The sequence below is a fragment of the Balaenoptera physalus genome (genome assembly GCF_965194825.1).
Source record: "Balaenoptera physalus genome assembly, chromosome: 14".
NCBI lineage: Eukaryota > Metazoa > Chordata > Mammalia > Artiodactyla > Balaenopteridae > Balaenoptera > Balaenoptera physalus.
This window is the reverse complement of record NC_138893.1, coordinates 5,959,209-5,980,400: the sequence shown is the minus strand read 5'-3', so window position 1 is coordinate 5,980,400 and position 21,192 is coordinate 5,959,209. Positions and strand designations below refer to the sequence as shown.

Sequence of the window (21,192 nt, the reverse complement as noted above, 5' to 3'; positions counted from 1 at the left end):
GCAACCAGATGAAGAGGCAGTGGCCGGGGAAGGAACAGCACCGCCCCAGGGCTGGCAGGGGTGGGCTCGAGGGCCTAGGGATGCTCAGAGCAAGGTCCTGGGGCATAAACAGACCCTCACGGTGTGCCCCCCTCCACATGTACACACTCTCATTGTGTGTGAATGCACACACCTTCAGAAAAAGGAGCCAACACAGACACAGACTCCCAGAGCAAGGCAGGACTCCTCACCCACACTCTGGTATCCGTGTGAGTGCACGAACGGGCACACACACACGCACACACCCTTGAATCCATGCTCACACACTCACAGTCACTCTTGGTCATCACTAAGACACACTCCTGCCCTTTCTCAAGGATATGTGATCATGAGGCCTGTGGACACACACACACTCACGCAGCGTGGCTTGGCCCTTCACACTCCACCCTCCCCCAGGGAACCCAGCCCCTCTCTCTGCCACTCACACACTCTGGGACCCCCACATGTGTACACAGGGACACCTGCCCCTCCCACCTCATATTCAGGAGCACAGCCCATCAACCCTGGGTATCCTGGAACCAGAGCTAAAGAACTTCCATCTAAAAGTTGTTCTTAGAAGAGTTTCTAGCCTTTTGCTGCTCCAGCGCAGGTACAGGCATCCCTGTGGCATGGATGAAGAAACTGAGCCCCAGCTTCTGGGGATCCTCCTGAACGTCTCAGGCTAACCCCTCACACATCTCCATCTCCCTGACCTCCTGCTGCTCCTCACCAGGCCTCACATCTCTCATCTTTATGGCCTAGCTTCTTGGGTCCCATTTTGCTCAGCACCTGTAGCCACAAGGAAAGACCTGCCCTCTCTGTGTGCACACCCTCTGGGCCTTTCACTCCCGGGTACTGAAGAAAGGAAAGCTGGCCATGACTTAGCAGCCCCCTCTCCAGGCTGCTGGGCCCACCCCTCTGCTGTTGGACCTGGGTTTGCCACTTTTGCCTGGACCAGCAGGTGCCAGAGCAGCCCCTCAGCCAGGAAGGCTGCTCTGCTGACTTTCTCTCTCTTTCAGCCCCTTCCCTCTTTGGCCAGAGATGAATGGTGTCCTGCTTCACCAGGCTTGCCTAGGCCCAGCCTTCTTTCTCCTCCGCCCCAGCCCACTAAGCCCCTCTGGCCTCTGGGAGCTGCCTGTGTCCCACACTGGCTGTTCTGGGCCCTAGCAGAGTCCAACCTACTCAGGGACCAAGGGGCTGGGTCAGCTGGTGGGCTCCTAAGGGTGGGGTCTGTGAGCAGAAAGCAAATGAGGAAGTTTATTGAGACCACTGCAAAATTGCCTTTATTCTGCAGAATTGCTTTAGGGACGGCTAAGTAAATCACTGTTTCCTTGGTGGTGTGAAGAAAATGGGATGCATTCACCTAATGGGGAGCTAATGGCCTTTCAGCCAGGAGAGGAGAAAACTAATTTAAAATTATGGTATCTCTTAAACTGGAGCGTGGGGTGCCAAGGGGAAGGGAGGGCCAGGAAGCTGCTGCCTCCCCTGAGGCCGTCCCGCCTCTGTGACCTGAGAGAGGACTCCTCCATCCCCTGATCTTCACTGGATAAGGCTGATGCCAGCAGTAGCCACCCCCAGGGGGCTCATGGCCTGCCGGTTCTGTGCTGAGCACTGCCTGTCTGCTAGCTCACTGTATCCTCCCAAAACCCTGAGGGATGTAGCCTTGTTTTCCCATTTCACAGGTAAGGAAACTGAGGCTCCCACAGCCTGTGAACTTGAATCCATGGAGAGGACTTTGTGTCTCCCTGCTCCGGTCCTCTGGCTTTCAGCAAGCCCCTTCTCTGGGCCAGTGGTGGTAGGGACCAGGAGTGGGGCTGAGGAGGGGTCCCGGGAGAGGAAGGTGGCCCTGAGCTCACTCACCCACTGGTGACCCTCCTGCTCGGGGCTCCAGGGGCCCTAGGGACAGCCTGGCCCGGGTCTGCGAGGAAAGTGTGCCACTGTGCTTCAACACCTGAATCAGGAGCCCGTCGGGGTCTGGCTGATGCTCAGGTGGGACCGCTGCTTTAGCTGATGTCTGGGAGTCCTGCAGGTCCGGGAGCTGCCACCAGCTGGGGTCTGGTCATAGCCAGCCCCAGGGGAGGGGCGTGTGTCCTCTGGCGTGGCAGGAAGAGAGGCCTCTGTGCTGGTGGTGTAGGCTGGGTGTGTGGCCCCTGCACCCACCCTCTGCCTGGGGACCCAGAACCTGACAGGAGCTACTGTGCTGAGGAGGGGCTGGACTTCAAGGCACATGGGTACAACTGTGTCTCCTTGTCCAAGAAAGGGCCCTCCTACCCGGGGCTCCACGACAGACTGGGAGAAGAAAGTGCCCAACTGGGAAAAAGGCAGAGCTGGAGAAGTGCCCCCGCAAACAGTAGTGATGCCTTCCATCCTACAGAAGTGGCTGCATTTCGGCTGTGGAACCCCTCCCCCTTCCCGTGGGTGTGGGAGAGGACGCTTCCTTGTGTGGGCGCAGTGTTCAGGCTCAAACCCCCGCGTCCTCTCCTCCTCCTTGTTTCTTCTTCTTCCTTCTCATTTCTGCAATTGTTTTTCTGAGTGACTCAACAGTAACAATAACAGTAATAGTGATGGGCCCACAAGCACTCCCCGAGGGACCACCTGCTGCCTGGGGAGCTTCTCCGGGGCTAGGGATGCACTCCGGGAGACGACGGAAGGTCCCTTTGACCTCAGAGCTGTCTGCCTGTAGGGAGAGATGGGCAGTAAAGGAAGCCCTAAGCAGCCACTTACTTCAAATGTGTGTGTGTGATTTCAGACGGAGGTACACGGCAGGAGGGCTGCTGAGGGGTAGGGTGGGAGCCAGGTGGGCAGCCAGGCAGGGAAGTGGCCCTCCTGGCCCTGGGCCACAGGGGTGTGATGGCAGCGGGGGTCATCTTTCGCCCTCCCCCCGCCATTTGCCTCCTCTGGGTCTTCAAGGGCCCATCTTCCGTGCTTTCTGGGTGGGGGTCCTTAGCCCCTGGAAGGCTGGGGCATTGGTATGGCTCAGAGAGACCAGGCCCAGGATGTCCCTCTGAGGGCCGTGACCTGGGTGGCCTGGGGAGGGCGCTCCTGGGGGGCTTGAAGGGGTGAGAAGGCTCAGGCCTCCAGAACCCACACTGCTCTCCTCTCCCTGCCTCAGAGCAGCAGAGAGTGGCGGCGTGTTTAGGGGTTCAGGGGAGGCTGTACCTCCTGAGACAGGGCTCCATCACACCTCAGAGGACCTTAGAGGATGAGGCCCTCTTCGGGCTGCAGCTCCAGGACACCTGGGAGCCCCTATGCACGGGACCCTCATCCTGCCCTCCTCCCCCCGCCTGGTCCTCCCACAGTCCACCTTCCCTGAGCTCTGGGGCCAGGTGACGCCTGGGCTTCCATCGAGCTCTGGCCTCACAGCTATGTAATTGTGGGAGCCCCTGGGACCCGCTTCTGTCCCTGAGGCTGGAGGATGTAAAGCCAGTGGCCCACTGAGCTGTCCACTGGGCGAGGTGGGGGGCGGTGAGAGCAGCAGCGAGGTGCCACTGTTCCCTTAGCTCCTCCCCCACTGGAGCTGACACCCCCAAGAAAGCATGGTTGTGGGTGCATTGACGCCAATGGGACCTTGGGGGAGGCAGTTCAGGCGCCGCCTGGGCCCTCAAGGAGAGCAGGTGGCCGGCCCCGAGCAAACACCTCTGTTTGCTTTCGCCTTGTGAGTGGCTCCACAGAGTGTAGCAGCCAGGGCACCTCTGCAGAAAGGTCACCTGTGCACCTGCACAGGTGTGTGCCACCTGGTGGTCCAGCTGGTGCAGGCTCTCCATGACATCAGCAATGCCTGGTGGGCTCTGGCAGGCAGGGACCAGTTCTGGGACCTGCTCAGGGGAGATGCCCGTGCCCCTGCAGACCCAGGTCCTGGGGGCCCCAGCCCCCCTCCCAGATTCGGGTACCGGCGGTCGCACCTTATCTCAGTCTTAAGCCTTCGCTCTTCTGACATGGGCTGCTGCTGTCTGGGTTCCGCAGGGCCCTGGGCTCCAGAGAAGTGCCTGAGGGGCAGGGTGGCCGGGAGAGGGAGGCAAAGGTCCGAGCTCTGCCCTGAGCGCTGGCCCTGACCTGCGCTCTGATTGGAGGAAGGATTCTGCTGCGAAAACAATCAGAAGGCCCCTGGCAAGACAATGGACGTCAAAACTGGTTGCAGCACCCCCCCCTCCCATGTGACTGTGGGGTTGCCAGAAAATTCTGAGGGTTCTCACTCTTACAAAAAGGGGAAAAGGAACAATGTAAGTTCCTAAACTTTAACTAACAGCCTGGAAAATGCTTGGGAAGATGTGCACTCTGTGTGCCAGGACCTGAGAGCGGGGTGAATGGGGGGGTGGCCTGGGGGCACACAGAGTGATGGTGGGAGTCCGAGTGGAGGGAAGGAGTTTACTCAGTTTCTTACTCAAACTTTCCTGCCTCTGAAACAGCCAAAGACACAGACACAGTGAGGTGGTGGAAGACCCAGAAGCTGGAGGTGGCTCCTGGGTGGGCTTTCTCCTTGCCTGCTCCCCCATCCTGCCCTTCCAGCATTGCCTGTGGGCCGTCCACTGCTGTCTGTTCTCTTCTTTCTGGGAAGGAGAAAGGGTGGAGTTGGGAAGCAGGGCTCCGTTCCAGCCGCCACTTAGCCATGAAGTGGGTGCAGCACCCGCTGTCTCCTCGCCTGTGGAAGCAGGGTTAACACGCACTTAGCTCTCTGGGCACTTGCTTTGCCACTGGGAGGGGTTGAGCCTTGTCAGACGGGCACCTGCAGGTGGTCTCTGTAGGAGACTCATCCAGCAGGACCACACACGTGACTCCACAGAGCCTTGTAAAGTCTCCACTGTGGACCCTCTCGAATCTTTGCTTCTGCAGCCTCCCACCCACCTGTATCTGTGAGCAGGAGAGACTGTGTACTTGGGGGTGACAGAAACCCCCAGTCTCAGTGTCTCAACACAGTCCGTTTGTCTCCTGTTCGTGGTGTCCCACCACCCTGCCCCTGTCAGCCACTCCACACCGGGCCGTGTGCGCGGGGAGGGGCACAGAGCTCTGAGGAGCCAGGCCTGGAGGGGCCTGGGGCACTTTGCCCATGTCCACGGGCTGGTCTGTCACAGGGTCCTTCTCTCTGCAAGGGAGGCTGGCGCCCAGAGGAGAGAGAGCATGGTGGGTGAGTGGGGTGCACGCTGGGGCACTTGCACACGCTCCGGTGGTCCCCTGTGGACTTGTGCCCCTGTGTACCGCTCTTCCAGGTCGGCCTCTCCTGGTCAGCACAGCAGGAGCCTGTGTGGGGCCTAGCAGCTGGGAGTGGGGTGGGGAGGGGGGAAGGATGCGGTGTCGAACAATTACAATTCACGTAACATAAAATTAACTGTCCTAAAGTGAATAATTCGGTGGCATTTAGTACATTCACAGTGCTGCATAGGCATCACCCCTGTGTAGTTCCAGAACATTTTCATCGCCCCCAAAAGAAAACCCCATACCCATTAGGCAGTGATGCCTAGTCCCCCCACCCCAGCCCCTGGTGACTGCCACTCTGCGACTGTCTCTGTGGACTTGTCCATTTTGGATATTTAGTGTAAATTGACCTTTGTGTTAGACTCCTTTTACTTAGTTTGACGTTGTCAAGGTGCATCCACATTGTAGTATGTATCAGTACTTCATGCCCTTTAAGGCTGAGCGATATCCCATTGCGCGCATATATCACATTTATTTATTCATTCATCTCTTGGTGGATGTTTGGGTGGTTTACACCTTTTGGCTCTTGTGAATAATGCTGCTGTGAGCATTTATGTGCAAATATCTGTTTGAGTCCCTGTTTTCAGTTCTCTTAGGTGTATACTTTGGAGTAGGATTGCTGAGTCATATGGTAATTCCAAGTCCCATTTTTTGAGGAACTGGCAAACTGTTTTCCACAACAACTGAAACATTTTAGGATCCCACCAGCAGTATGTGAGGGTTCCAATTTCACCACATCCTCACCAATCCTTGTTACTTTCTATTTATATTTTTAAATTGTATCCATCCTACTGGGTACAAAGTGGTATCTCATGTGGTTTTGATTTGCATTTCCTTAATTATTGGTGATGTTGAGCATCTTTTGTGTGCTTCTTGGCCGTTTGTATCTTCTTTGGAGAAATGTCTATTCAGGTCCTTTGCCCATGTTTTAATTGGGTGGGTGTGTCTTTTTGTTGTTGAGTTTGCTCTATCAAATTTCCACCAAGTGTTGCAGAGCAGTTTTTGTCCAGAGACATTTCAGTGTCTGAGCCCGAGGTCCCTTTCGAAGAGGACATGGGTTCCTCCAGTGTCCTTCTGTGGGGGCTGAGCCACCATGACCCCACTGGGACCCTGAGGACATTGTCAGAAGACCCAGACCCTGAAGCCACATTGAGCTCAAATGTCCCAGAAGCAATGGTGTCACATCTTGTATGTGAGGTGCCAATGCCCAAAGACCATCCTGTGAAGGACCCAGGGGATGGGAGGAAGGGAGGGGTTCTGGGAACCAGTGACCCACCCAGCCCACCTGACAAGGTGGGACTCAGCAGCAGGGGAACCCAGGGCTGCCCTGTCTCGCTAAACTCTCAGTCCAGACTCTAAAAATAACCAGGCAAATCTGGTGTAAGTTGATTACCGTAATTGCAACTGTGTGATGTCATGCTGCCAGTCCCTTGAGGCCGTTTTCCCGGGACAGCAGAACGTACCAAGGCAGTGCAGTCCGCCCGCCACCCAGAAGCTTGCACCCAGAAGCTGCATGAGTGCTGGGGCCCAGCACAGGGTGGGAAGGCCTTGACTGGGCTCAGCAGGAAGCCTTTGTGGGCCCAGGCAGGTCTGATTCGAGGGTCAGGGAGGGAGGAAGGAGAACTGGCTCTGGCTTCCACCAGCAGGTGCTCTGTCCCAGCAGTGCTTCCAGGGAGGGGTTCCTGTCCCAGTTCACAGCTGGGAACAGACCCAGAGAGGCTGAATGCCGAGCTGGCCATACAGCAAGGCAGTGAAGGAGCACTGCTCTGGCCTGCCTCTGCCCTTGTCTCTCTGCTTCCGCAAGTCATACTGAAATCTCTCCTTTGTATCTAGACTCACTTCTCAAGGTGGTACTAGGACCTGACAGGGGCAGAGTGAAGGACCCTCAAGGCTCTCTTCTGTGTCCAGCGGGCAAGGGCACGTCAGGCCCCCAGCATCCATGGGCGCCCGCGCACACAGCAGCCGTGACTGTGTCTGTGCCTGTCAGGCGGGCGCTGGCTGAGCAAACTCCCACCTGGTCATGCCTTCCTGGGCCTTCGCCCTATTTCACTGAGACGTGAAAGAGCAAATTTACATGAGGGGCTTTTAGGGACTCCTGCCTTTTCGAGGAGGCTGAAGGAGGTTGTGGATGGTTATTTATGGTTGCATTTTCCGCCTGGTTAGCAAGCAGGTGGGTGGGTGGCCCGGAGTCCCAGGTCATGGTGCCCTGGCTTTTCCGCACACGTGTGCACGGCCGTCACTGAGCAGAGGAGCCTGGTGGCCACGTACACTGGCCTGGGTGGGACCCTCGGCTTAAGTCCTGACGCACTCTCTGTGTGGCCTTGGGCAAGGTAGCCTTTCTCTGCCTTGGTTTCCCCTTCTGTAAGACAGGAAACAAAGTTGTCATTGTTACCTCTGGCTGTCGTCGTTACCTCTGGCAGATGTCGTGTTGATTAAGTGGGACAACGTGCGTGAAGCACTTAGAACAGGGCCTCTCGGGAAGAACGTAGAAATCTCACCGGTTAATGTTGAATAAGGGCGAGAAGGGTGCTGGGGGAGGGGCAGAGATGGGCAGGACCACCTCTGTTTGAGGAGCTCTAGATAGGTGGGGTGACAGGTTTAAGTCTGAGTCGCAGTGCCCTGCTGGGTGTGAGGGGGGACAGTTGCCCAAGCAGTGGCACCAGGGTCCAAGCCGGGGATGTCCTGACCCGTCACCCCTAAGCCAGGGCTGGCACACCCGCCCTTGACTGGGGCTGCAGGGCACAAGAGCCCTGGAGCCGAGAGAGCCTGGTGACCCGCACACAATCATCAGCAGGCCACTTGGGTGGCCAGTCTTTTTCCAGCCAGGCCTTGCCCTGGGTAAGAAATTAATTGTAACCTAATTGGCAGTTTCCTTTGCACAGAAGCCGGAAGGAACTGCCAGTGAGGCTGGTGATTAACTCGGCATCAGCTGGGAAATCACATTTGGGCAGGAGTGTCCGTCATCTGAGCGAGGCCTCTGCATCTGGCCTGGGCGGGTGGGGAAGCGTGGGTGGTGGCCCCGGGTGCGTGCTGGGTGCAGCCTGGGCCCCAGGCCTCTGGGAGCGGAAGGCTGGGGCTTGTGTGCCGGGGATGAGTCTGGGCTGCTGCCTCCCGGGCTGCCGGGCTGCAGACCTCAGCTGCACGGCTCACTCCCCCGAACTTCAGCCTCGCCCTGACTCCTTCCCCACTCAGCAGAGGGTTGCGTGCATGGCGCGCATGGCGTGGTGGGGTGTCAGGAGACCCGGGCCTGCTTGCGGTTCCACTCTGAGGGCAAGAGGTGAATTGCGTTTCCCAGCGTTGGATGGGGAGAGCGAGGTCTACAGCGAGAGTTCAGGCAAGGTGTGCAAGGCAGAGCTTTTCGCACGTGTGGAGGAGGGTGCCTGTGCGTGCAGGGCTGGTGGTGCCTCTGAAGCACGGGCTGGCCCTCAGGTCTCTCCTCCTCTGTCCAGCTGCTCTTACAGGCCACCGGCCACCCTGTCCAGCCAGGGCCCAGGAAGACGGGCGTCTGGGGAGACACTGCACCCCTGCATGGGGTCCCCTGCCCTCCCCACCACGGACCACACAGAGAGGGCTCAGGCTGGAGGGATGATGGTGGGAAGGGCCCGGAGAGCTGTGCTGTGTGCGAAGCCGCGAACCAGCCAGGCAGGCAGGAGCGGGGGCTCTGTACGAGGCAGAGCTCGCAGGAGCGTGGAGAGCCCCGGGCACCCAGTGTGTGCCAGGATGGCTGCTTGCTCCTCCTTGTGTGTGGGCCCAAGCGGCTGGCCCTTGCTGGGTGCCCAGGCCAGACCCGGAAGGCCACTCAGACTTGTGGCCACCCTGGCACACGCTGCCCACTGAGGGCTGCTGGCAGCATTTTGAGGGAGAAGAAATTTACGACTGGAATCAAGGCTGCACCAGTGGTGACTGGTGTCGTCGCTGGGCATCAGGGCAGAAGATAGCCCTGGCATTTATTGAGCGCCCGGTGTATGCACTAAGCTGGCCATCTGTTGGGTACGCCTGCAGAGGCCAGAGTTTTCTCGATGATTTTGTAGACAAAGGCTTCAATTCGCAGCATCAGGACTGGGACAAGCTGTCAGATTCCCTCTACAGGAGGCATTGGCTTGTGACTGAGTACAGCTGAGCTGAGCCAGGGACCCATGGACAGAGGCAGCTGGCTCTCAAAGTGAGCTGCCTGGGCTTCCCTGGTGGCGCAGCGGTTGAGCATCCACCTGCCATTGCAGGGGACACGGGTTCGAGCCCTGGTCCGGGAGGATCCCACATGCCGCGGAGCAACTAAGCCCGCTAGGCCACAGCTACTGAGCCTGTGCTCTAGAGCCTGCGAGCCACAACTACTGAAGCCCGCACGCCTGGAGTCCATGCTCCGCAATAAGAGAGGCCACTGCAATGAGAAGCCTGCGCAGCGCAACAAAGAGTAGCCCCCGCTCACCGCAACTAGAGAAAGCCCGTGAGCAGCAACAAAGACCCAGTGTAGCCAATAATTAATTAATTAATTAATTAAAAAAAAAAAAAAGAGGTGAGCTGCCTGTGGACTGTCAAATTACTAGAGCCCACCCAGGCCTTCCCTTCACACCTCCTGTGTGCCAGGCATCAGGCAAGGTTGTGGGGATGCAGCGGTGAGCAACACAGGCCCTGTGCTGGCCCTGTGGGTCTTTACAGTCTCTGCTTCTTTTAGCATCAGGTTGGTGCTCTGGGAGTTAAGGGGGGAAAGGCCAGCATGGCTGGGGGAGTGGGGGGAGAGGGCTGAGCTGGGCAGGGGCTCGCCCAGGAGAGAAGACGGGGTGGGGGACCACGTACCCGGGGGTCGTGGGCGAGGCTGGGAAGAGTGAGCACGAGGCCCGGAGCCAGGGTTCCACAGTGGGACCTGTGGGCCAAGGCTGTGGGCATCGGGCCGGGCACAGGAAGCCCAGCGAAGGGCTCGGAAAGACACCTGGGAACAGGCGTGTGTGTTGGCTGCCCGGGGCAGGCGGGAGCCCGAGAGCCCTCTGAACCCCGGGTGCAGAGAAGGCAGGAGGGAACTGAGTTGTTGGGCAGGGCGCACTGAGTGGTCACACAGGACTCCTGGGGTTGGCACCTTGGCACGTGTGGGGAGGAGGTGTGGCCACACAGGCAGAGGGAAGGGCTCTGAGCCAAACTCAGCTGGCCTGGGACTCCACCTTCTCTGTGGGGGGACTCTGGAGCCTGGGCCAGGGCCACGTCATGACTACTGACTGTGGGTTCAGGCCCTGTGACCTCTGTGGGCCCCTTTCCCCATGAAAAAGTAGTAATATATTTCATGACTATTAATATAAAGACAAATGTAATCCAGGCTGCTTTATTATTACATAGTCCTTATTATTACATTTTTTTCTTCCTTCTGACTTTAACATAAACTAAAACATTTGTGTGGGCCCCTGGGCACTGTGCCCACTGTGTGTGCTGAGGCAGTTAGAGTGGGGGGGCGCATGCCCCAGCATCTGCAGTGTCGGTGCCTATTGGAAATGGAGGACCCCTGGGACTCTGGCACTAAGGGTGGGCCCACATGGCCAGGCTTGTGTGTGCCCTCTCCCGGTGGATGGTGAGCCCCTCAGCCATTCAGGTCTCTCCTGTACCTGGGTACTGTGGTCCTGTGAGCCAAGGCAGGAGCCACAGCAGAAACCTGCAGTGCACAGGCATTTACCTGGCCGGTGGCAGGCGGCCAGGGCAGCGTGGGTGGGCTGCCAGATTGGAGCCAAGAACTTACTGGTTCTGTTCTTACTCGATTCTAAAGGAAGAGTTGTGGGCACATCTTTAAAACATACATGACAGCAAAGCACAGGCAACAAAAGGAAAAATAGATAAATTGTATTGCATCAAAATTTAAAACATCAAAGGACACAGTCAACAAAGTGAAAAGGCGCAACCTGTGAAATGGGAGAAAATATTTGCAAATCATATGTCTGATAAAAGGTTACTATCCAGAACATATAAAGAACTACAACTCAACAACATCAACAAAACCCAATTCAAAAATGGGCAAAATGGGACTTCCCTGGCAGTCCAATGGTTAAGACTTCACCTTCCAATGCAGGGGGTGCAGGTTCCACCCCTGATTGGGGAGCTAAGATCCCACATGCCTCCTGGCCAAAAAACCAAAACACAAAACAGAAGCAATATTGTAACAAATTCAATAAAGACTTTAAAAAAAAATGGGTAAAGCACTTGAACAGACATTTCTCCAGAGAAGAAGTAGCCAGTAAGCACATGAAAAGATGCTCAACATTACTGATCATTAGGGAGATGCAAATCAAAACCACAGTGTGATATAACCACACACCCATTAGGTTGGCTACTGTCAAAAAAAATGGCAATGAAATTGAGTTATTTGTAGTGAGGTGGATGGACCTAGAGTCTGTCATACAGAGTGAAGTAAGTCAGAAAGAGAAAAACAAATACCGTATGTTAACACATACATATGGAATCTAAAGAAAAAAATAAAAATGTTATGAAGAACCTAGGGCAGGACAGGAATAAAGACACAGACGTAGAGAATGGACTTGAGGACATGGGGAGGGGGAAGGGTAAGCTGGGATGAAGTGAGAGAGTGACATGTACTTATATATACTACCAGAAGTAAAATAGATAGCTAGTGGGAAGCAGCCACATAGCACAGGGAGATCAGCTCGGTGCTTTGTGACTGCGTAGAGGGGTGGGATAGGGAGGGTGGGAGGGAGACACAAGAGGGAAGAGATATGGGGATATATGTATATGTATAGCTAATTCACTTTGTTATAAAGTAGAAACTAATACACCATTGTAAAGCAATTATACTCCAAAAAAGATGTTAAAAAAAATGGCAAATCACAAGTGTTGGCAAGGATGTGGAGAGATTAGAACGCTTATTCACCGTTGGTGGGAATGTATAACGGTGCAGCCACTGTGAAAAACGCGTAAAAGTTCTTCAAAAAATTAAAAATAAGATTACCATATGATCCAGCAATTCCACTTCTGAGTATACACTGAAAATCAAGGTCTCGAAGTGATATTTGTATGCCCATGTACATAGCAGAATTATTTGCAATAGCTAAAAAGTGGAAGCAACCCAACTGTCTATCAGTGGATGAATGGGTAAACCAAATGTGGTATATCCATACAACAGAATACTATTCAGCCTTAAGAAAGGAAGGACATTCTGATACATGCTACAACATAGATGAACCTTGAGGACATTACAGTAAATGAAATTAAGCCAGTGACAAAAAGCCAAATGCTGTATGATTCCACTCATATGAGGTACCTGGAGTAGTCAGATTCAGAGACAAAATGTCACATGGTGGTTGCCAGGGGCTGGAGGAAGGTGGGGAATGGGAGTTAGTGTTTAATGGGTGTAGAGTTTCAGTTTTGCAAGACGAAAGAGTTCTGGAGATGGATGGTGGTGATGGTTGAAAAACAATGTGAATTTGTTTCAATGACACTGAACTGTACACCTAATGGTTAAGATGGTAAGTTATGTTATGTGTATTTTACCACAAATAATTTTAAAAACTAGGATCCCCTTCACCCCCAAATTCATTATTTTCAGTAGAGCCTTCCCTGATCTGTGCTTTTTTCCTAAGAGCAAAATTACATTACAATCCCTTGCAAAGCCAGCCTCCAGCTGGGACAAAGCATCGAGATTACAGGGTGTGTGAAGCATACTGCAGGGTGACCCTGCCTGAGAGTGCATACATTTGTGTGTGTGTGTGTGTGTGTGTGCACGTGCACACGTGTGAATGAGCACACGTGTTCTGCCTAACGTCTCCCAGTGGCAGTGTTCCTCAGTTACCAGTGTGTCATTTCTTGAGCCAGGGTCAGTGATTTTGTTCTCAGCTGTTCTCATGGCTGTTTGCTCAACACCAACTGCTGCCCTCACTAAGGCGGCTAGTGCGCTAAAGGGCGCTGCGTGCCCCACGAGAGCCTTGTGAGCACAGGAGGGGCATCCACGAGGCTCCGTCCAGCTCATCCTGCTGCTGACCATCCACCTGTGGCTCCCAGACCAAGCCAGAGTGTCATAGCCGAGTCTGATCTGATCTGAACCACCTCCCTGGCCCCAGCCCCTCTCCTATCCCCAATTCTGACCATTACCCAAATGTGCCCAACCATTACCCACATGTGTTCATGAAACCATTTATGTATTAGTTTGTTCCTTCCTTGATTCATTCATTGGTTCATTTATTAGTTTGTTCTATCAGTTCTTTCAAGCAGAAGGTGATGTGATTTGACTAACCCTGGCTGCTCTGGGGCAAGTGGCCTATGGGGTCAAGAGTGGCCTCAGGGAGACTGGTTGGCATCATGGTGTTGTCCAGGTGAGCGAGGTGAGGGTGCACAGCAGCTTGGGCGGGGGGTGGCAGAGGGCAGTCTGTGGGCTGGTGTAAGGGATGGAAGAGGGAAGGGCTCAGAGCGAGTCTGAGGTGCATGGTGCCTGGACTGGGGTGGGGAGGCTGCGTGGTTCTCTAAGCTGGACTGAGACAAGGGAGAGGATGGAGCAAGTTGGTAGAGGTGCGTCTAGCACTCGGGAGGAGGTCAGGGCTGGTGAACGTGGCAGTCCTCAGCCCAGAGGCAGTCATTTGAGCCATGGGACTGGCTGCCGTTTGCTAGAGGAGAATCTGGAGAGAGAGCACCCAGAGGATAAGCCGAGAAGGAGGAAAGCCGCATGGGGGTGAGCAGACTGGCTAATCGGAGTGAAACTGGAGAGCACCAAACACAGGAGGTCCTAGAAGCAACCAGAGAGAAGAGAGAACACCAAGGAGGGACAATTAGAACAAGCACAGAGCTTTCAGAAGCAGGGCAGCAGAAACATGCCTTTGAAGGACAGAATAACAGTCCTGCAGAATTCTCTACCCAGCAAAAGTGCCTTCCAAGAATGAGATAAAAGGGCTTCCCGGGTGGCGCAGTGATTGAGAGTCTGCCTGCCAATGCAGGGGATGCAGGTTCGACCCCTGGTCTGGGAGGATCCCACATGCCGCGGAGCGGCTGGGCCCGTGAGCCACAACTACTGAGCCTGCGCGTCTGGAGCCTGTGCTCCGCAACAAGAGAGGCCGCGATAGTGAGAGGCCTGCGCACCGCGTTGAAGAGTGGCCCCCGCTTGCCACAACTAGAGAAAGCCCTCGCACAGAAACGAAGACCCAACACAGCCAAAAATAAATAAATAAATAAAAAGCCAGGCATTTAAAAAAAAAGAAGATGCAAGAAATGTTTAACAAAGACCTAGAAGAATTAAAGAACAAACACCTAGAAGAATTAAAGAACAAACAAACAGAGACGAACAACACAATAACTGAAATGAAAACTACACTAGAAGGAATCAATAGCAGAATAACTGAGGCAGAAGAACGGATAAGTGACCTGGAAGACAGAATGGTGGAATTCACTGCTGCAGAACAAAATAAAGAAAAAAGAATGAAAAGAACTGAAGACAGCCTAAGAGACCTCTGGGACAATGTTAAACGCAACAACATTCGCATTATAGGGGTCCCAGAAGGAGAAGAGAGAGAGAAAGGACCTGAGAAAATATTTGAAGAGATTATAGTCGAAAACTTCCCTAACATGGGGAAGGAAATAGCCACCCAAGTCCAGGAAGCGCAGAGAGTCCCAGGCAGGATAAACCTAAGGAGAAACACGCCGAGACACATAGTAATCAAATTGACAAAAATTAAAGACAAAGAAAAATTATTGAAAGCAACAAGGGAAAAATGACAAATAACACACAAGGGAACTCACATAAGGTTAACAGCTGATTTCTCAGCAGAAACTCTACAAGCCAGAAGGGAGTGGCAAGATATATTTAAAGTGATGAAAGGGAAGAACCTACAACCAAGATCACTCTACCCAGCAAGGATCTCATTCAGATTCAACAGAGAAATCAAAAGCTTTACAGACAAGCAAAAGCTAAGAGAATTCAGCACCACCAAACCAGCTCTACAACAAATGCTAAAGGAACTTCTCTAAGTGGGAAACACAAGAGAAGAAAAAGACCTACAAAAACAAACCCATAACAATTAAGAAAGTGGTAGTAGTAAGATACATATCGATAATTACCTTAAACGTGAATGGATTAAATGCTCCAGCCAAAAGACACAGGCTCGCTGAATTAATACAAAAACAAGACCCATATATATGCTGTCTACAAGAGACCCACTTGAGACCTAGGGACACATACAGACTGAAAGTGAGGGGATGGAAAAAGATATTCCATGCAAATGGAAATCAAAAAAAAGCTGCAGTAGCAATACTCATATCAGATAAAATAGACTTTAAAATAAAGACTGTTACAAGAGACAAGGAAGGACACTACATAATAATCAAGGGATCAATCCAAAAAGAAGATATAACAATTATAAATCTATATGCACCCAACATAGGAGCACCTCAATAAATAAGGCAACTACTAACAGCTCTAAAAGAGGAAATTGACAGTAACACAATAATAGTGGGGGACTTTAACACCTCACTTAACACCAATGGACAGAACATCCAAACAGAAAATTAATAAGGAAACACAAGCTTTAAATGACACAATATACCAGATGGATTTAATTGATATTTATAGGACATTCCATCCAAAAACAGCAGATTACACTTTCTTCTCAAGTGCGCACGGAACATACTGCAGGATAGATCACATCATGGGTCACAAATCAAGCCTTAGTAAATTTAAGAAAATTGAAAGGATATCAAGCATCTTTACTGACCACAACACTATGAGATTAGAAATCAGTTACAGGGAAAAAAACGTAAAAAACTCAAACACATGGAGGCTAAACAGTACGTTACTAAATAACCAAGAGATCATGGAAGAAATCAAAGAGGAAATCAAAAAATACCTAGAGACAAATGACAACGAAAACACGATGACCCAAAACCTATGGGATGCAGCAAAAGCAGTTCTAAGAGGGAAGTTTATAGCTATACAAGCCTATCTCAAGAAACAAGAAACATCTCAATAAACAATCTAACCTTACACCTAAAGGAACTAGAGAAAGAAGAACAAACAAAACCCAAAGTTAGTAGAAGGAAAGAAATCATAAAGATCAGAGCAGAAATAAATGAAACAGAAACAAACAAAACAATAGCAAAGATCAATAAAACTAAAAGCTGGTTCTTTGAGAAGATAAACAAAATTGATAAACCATTAGCCAGACTCATCAAGAAAAAGAGGGAGAGGACTCAAATCAATAAAATTACAAATGAAAAAGGATAAGTTACAACAAACACTGCAGAGATACAAAGCATCCTAAAAGACGACTGCAAGCAACTCTATGCCAATAAAATGGACAACCTGGAAGAAATGGACAAATTCTTAGAAAGGTATAACCTTCCAAGGCTGAACCAGGAAGAAATAGAAAATATGAACAGACCAATCAAAAGCAATGAAATTGAAACTGTGATTAAAAATCTTCCAACAAACAAAAGTCCAGGACCAGATGGCTTCACATGTGAATTCTATCAAACATTTAGAGAAGAACTAACACCCATCCTTCTCAAACTCTTCCAAAAAATTGCAGAGGAAGGAACACTCCCAAACTCATTCTGTGAGGCCACCATCACCCTGATACCAAAACCAGACAAAGATACTACAAAAAAAGAAAATTGCAGACCAATATCACTGATGAATATAGATGCAAAAATCCTTAACAAAATACTAGCAAACAGAATCCAACAACACTAAAAGGATCATACACCACGATCAAGTGGGATTTATCCCAGGGATGCAAGGATTCTTCAATATACACAAATCAATGAATGTGATACACCATATTAACAAATTGAAGAATAAAAACCATATGATCATCTCAATAGATGCAGAAAAAGCTTTTGACAAAATTCAACACCGATTTATGATAAAAACTCTCCAGAAAGTGGTCATAGAGGGAACCTACCTCAACATAATAAAGGCCATATACGACAAACGCACAGCAAACATCATTCTCAATGGTGAAAAACTGAAACCATTTCCTGTAAGATCAGGAACAAGACAAGGATGTCCACTCTCGCCACTGTTATTCAACATAGTTATGGAAGTCCTAGCCACGGCAATCAGAGAAGAAAAAGAAATACAAATTGGAAAAGAAGAAGTAAAACTGTCACTGTTTGCAGATGACGTGATACTATACATAGAGAATCCTAAAGATGCCACCAGAAAACTACTAGAGCTGATCAATGAATTTGGTAAAGTTGCAGGATACAAAATTAAGGCACAGAAATCTCTTGCATTCCTATACACTAATGATGAAAAATCTGAAAGAGAAATTAAGGAAACACTCCCATTTACCATTGCAACAAAAAGAATAAAATACCTAGGAATAAACCTACCTAGGAAGACAAAAGACCTGTATGCAGAAAAGTATAAGACACTGATGAGAGAAATTAAAGATAATACAAACAGATGGAGAGATATATACCATGTTCTTGGATTGGAAGAATGAATATTATGAAAATGAGTATACTACCCAGAGCAATCTACGGAGTCAATGCAATCCCTATCAAATTACGAATGGCTTTTTTTTTACAGAACTAAAACAAAAAAATCTTAAAATTTTTATGGAAACACAAAAAACCCTGAATAGCCAAAGCAGTCTTGAGGGAAAAAAACAGAGCTGGAGGAATCAGACTCCCTGACTTCAGACTATACTACAAAGCTAATCAAGACAATATGGTACTGGCAGAAAAACAGAAATATAGATCAACGGAACAGGATAGAAAGCCCAGAGATAAACCCACACACCTATGGTCAACTAATCTATGACAAAGGAGGCAAGGATATACAATGGAGAAAAGACAGTCTATTCAGTAAGTGGTGCTGGGAAAACTGGACAGCTACATGTAAAAGAATGATTTTAGGATACTCCCTAACACCATACACAAAAATAATATCAAAATGGATTAGAGACCTAAACGTAAGACCGGACACTATAAAGCTCTTAGAGGAAAACATAGGAAGAACACTCTTTGACATAAATCACAGCAAGATCTTTTTTGATCCACCTCCTAGAGTAATGGAAATAAAAACAAAAATAAACAAATGGGACCTAATGAAACTTAAAAGCTTTTGCAAAGCAAAGGAAACTACAAACAAGATGAAAAGACAACCCTCAGAATGGGAGAAAATATTTGCAAATGAATCAATGGACAAAGCATTAATGTCCAAAAAATATAAACAGCTCGTGAAGCTCAATATTAAAAAAAACAAACAAACAATCTAAAACTGGGCAGAAGACCCAAATAGACATTTCTCCAAAGAAGACATACAGATGGCCAGGAAGCACATGAAAAGCTGCTCAACATCACTAATTATTAGAGAAATGCAAATCAAAACTACAATGAGGTATCACCTCACACCAGTTAGAATGGGCATCATCAGAAAATCTGTAAACAACAAATGCTGGAGAGGGTGTGGAGAAAAGGGAACCCTCTTGCACTGTTGGTGGGAATGTAAATTGACACAGCCACTATGGAGAACAGCATGGAGGTTCCTTAAAAAACTAAAAATAGAATTACCATATGACCCAGCAATCCCACTACTGGGCATATACCCAGAGAAAACCATAATTCAAAAAGACACATGTACCCCAATGTTCATTGCAGCACTATTTACAATAGCCAGGTCATGGAAGCAACCCAAATGCCCGTCGACAGGCGAATGCATAAAGAAGATGTGGCACATATATACAATGGAATATTACTCAGACATAAAAAGGAACGAAATTGGGTCATCTGTAGAGACGTGTATGCATCTAGAGACTGTCATACAGAGTGAACTAAGTCAGAAGAGAAAAACAAATATCGTATATTAACGCATATATGTGGAACCTAGAAAAATGATACAGATGAACCAGTTTGCAGGGCAGAAATAGAGACACAGATGTAGAGAACAAACACGTGGACACCAAGGGGGGAAAGTGGCGGGGCGGGGGTGTGATGAATTGGGAGATTGAGATTGACATATATATGCTAATATATATAAAATGGATAACTAATAAGTACCTGCTATATAAAAAAATAAATAAAATAAAATTCAAAAATTCCAAAAAAGAAAAATAGAATGAGGTAAAAGTGTTTTAAAGTGGAGGGGGATAAGAAAAACACAGACACAGATTCACGTTTGCTGTGAGTGGATGAGGTGGAAGGTGAGGGCGTGGGACGGGCAGCAGCAATTCCAAGTGTCCAGTTAGGTCAGCCATGGGCTCATGGATGTTTGTCACAGAATATACTTTCGGCATAAATGTTCTGCAAAATATACTCTTTGTACGTATCAAATATTCAACTGGAATAAAGAGAAAACGTGAACGGGATATGGGAGGAGGGGCGTGAGGTGGACGAGGAGAGGGTGATGGTGCCAAGCACCCTTGTCTGGGCCTTGGGGCTGGAGGGACTCCCCCCCCCCCACGGGGACAGCTGGCCCACAGGGGGAGGGGCCGCCCCTGGGGAGGAGTCCACGAGATCTGGTTCCTATTCCCAGTGAAGATGATGGCATTAGGAAACCGTCTGTTAAGGAGGTTCTGCTGGGCCATAATAAAACTGTCATCTGCATGATCTGGCGCTCATCAAGGGCAGGAGCGGGGCTGCCCGGTGAGTGGATTCTGCAGGAAGGGCCTGCCTTGCACACAGATTCAGGCACTGCTGTAACCCCACACGGTTCCCAGATCATACCATCTCACAATGTTTTTTCTTTCTTGAGAGCCCCAAATTCTGGCTTTCAAGGTGTAGTCCTAGGACATTTCTAGTTGTCTGGGGCCCTGGGTGTGTCCATGACCACGGTGAGTGTGACTCCCTCTGATTAGCCAAGGGCACCCGGTTAGGAAGTAACTGCCTGGATCTGGCCTGGCATGGTCAGATGGCAGCACATCCTCCACTGAGGGTGGCGAGGAGGTCCAGGGAACCTCAGGGGAGCTGTGTGTGGCCCCTGATGGCCAGGGCTGATCAGGAGAGCTAGTGAGGTGAGCCTACAGTCAGGGCTGGGCAGGCCCAGTGCGTCTCACTAAATGAACGCGAGAATGGGGAAGGGGGGGTGAGTGTGCAACAATGTGAGAGTGTGTAACCACGTGCGTGTGAGATAAGAAGTGTATATGTAAGAGGGAGCTGTGTGTGTATCAGTCTGCGTCCGGTCAGGAGGCAGTACCCACACAGTAAAGGAACCAGGAGAGGTTAACATAAGAGTTGGTCAGCAGTGGTGAGTGTAGGAGAGCTCTGTGGGCCCCCCCCTCAGGCTAAGGGCGGACACCCAGGGAAGGGGCCCCCTCCCCAGGCTGGGGTCACAGCCCACTGCACGTGGAGAAGTTGGCTAGGTTGTGCAGGCTAGCAGGAGGCGACCCTCCAGGCACAGGGGAATTGAGGCTGTCAGCGGGCGTACAGAGGCGTCTGGTCTGGGAAGCGGTGGGAAGGTGATCGCGGGGTAAGGGCGTGGGCTGCGCCGGCACCGAGGGACGGTGTGCGTCTGGCATGTGACTGAGGTGGAGCCCAGAGGATGTCCCCACACCCTGTGCCGCGGAAGCAAGGGATGACAGCCAGAAACCCTTGTCCACCTGCGATGTCCTCCACCGCAAAGGAGGGTGTTCAGAGCATCCCGTGCACGTCTGAGAGCGTACGCCCCTGTGACCAGTGCGGGTAAGAGTGCCTGTGCGAGTGTGCACGCACGTCTGAGCTTGTGGAGAGTTAAATGAACGAGAGTGAGGTGGGGACTTGGGCCTGGTTCTGTCTGCATCCAAATACAAGCACATGATACATCCCAGCCAGGTATGGAACGTTGAAAGCTGCTTTTCCGGGGTGCAAGAAGGCTGGTGCCTGCATGCACCGAATGAGAGCGTCAGTGCCCGGGTCACTCTACTTGTAAAGATGTTGAAGGAGGCCCTGCTCGGAGCAGAGCAGCACCTCACCCCCACTGAACCTTAGTTCCACATCTTCTCCCTGCAGGGGTGGGGCAGGGTGGGAGCAGATGGGGTCTTGGACCCATGCACCTCTGCCACCTCCTGCATGCCCGGGCATGCACACACA

At 51.0% G+C, this 21,192-nt stretch overlaps 1 protein-coding gene and 1 long non-coding RNA gene across 2 annotated transcripts in view; both read left to right on the top strand.

The window, feature by feature from the left end:
- RET (ret proto-oncogene) overlaps nucleotides 1–21,192 on the top strand; it is a 62,467-nt gene that overhangs the window by 2,348 nt on the left and 38,927 nt on the right. The gene's annotated exons all lie outside the window — the stretch shown is intronic.
- On the top strand, nucleotides 11,910–14,359 carry LOC309643177. Its single transcript, XR_014253608.1, has 2 exons — nucleotides 11,910–12,656; nucleotides 13,836–14,359. It is a non-coding gene; the product is annotated as an uncharacterized lncRNA (long non-coding RNA).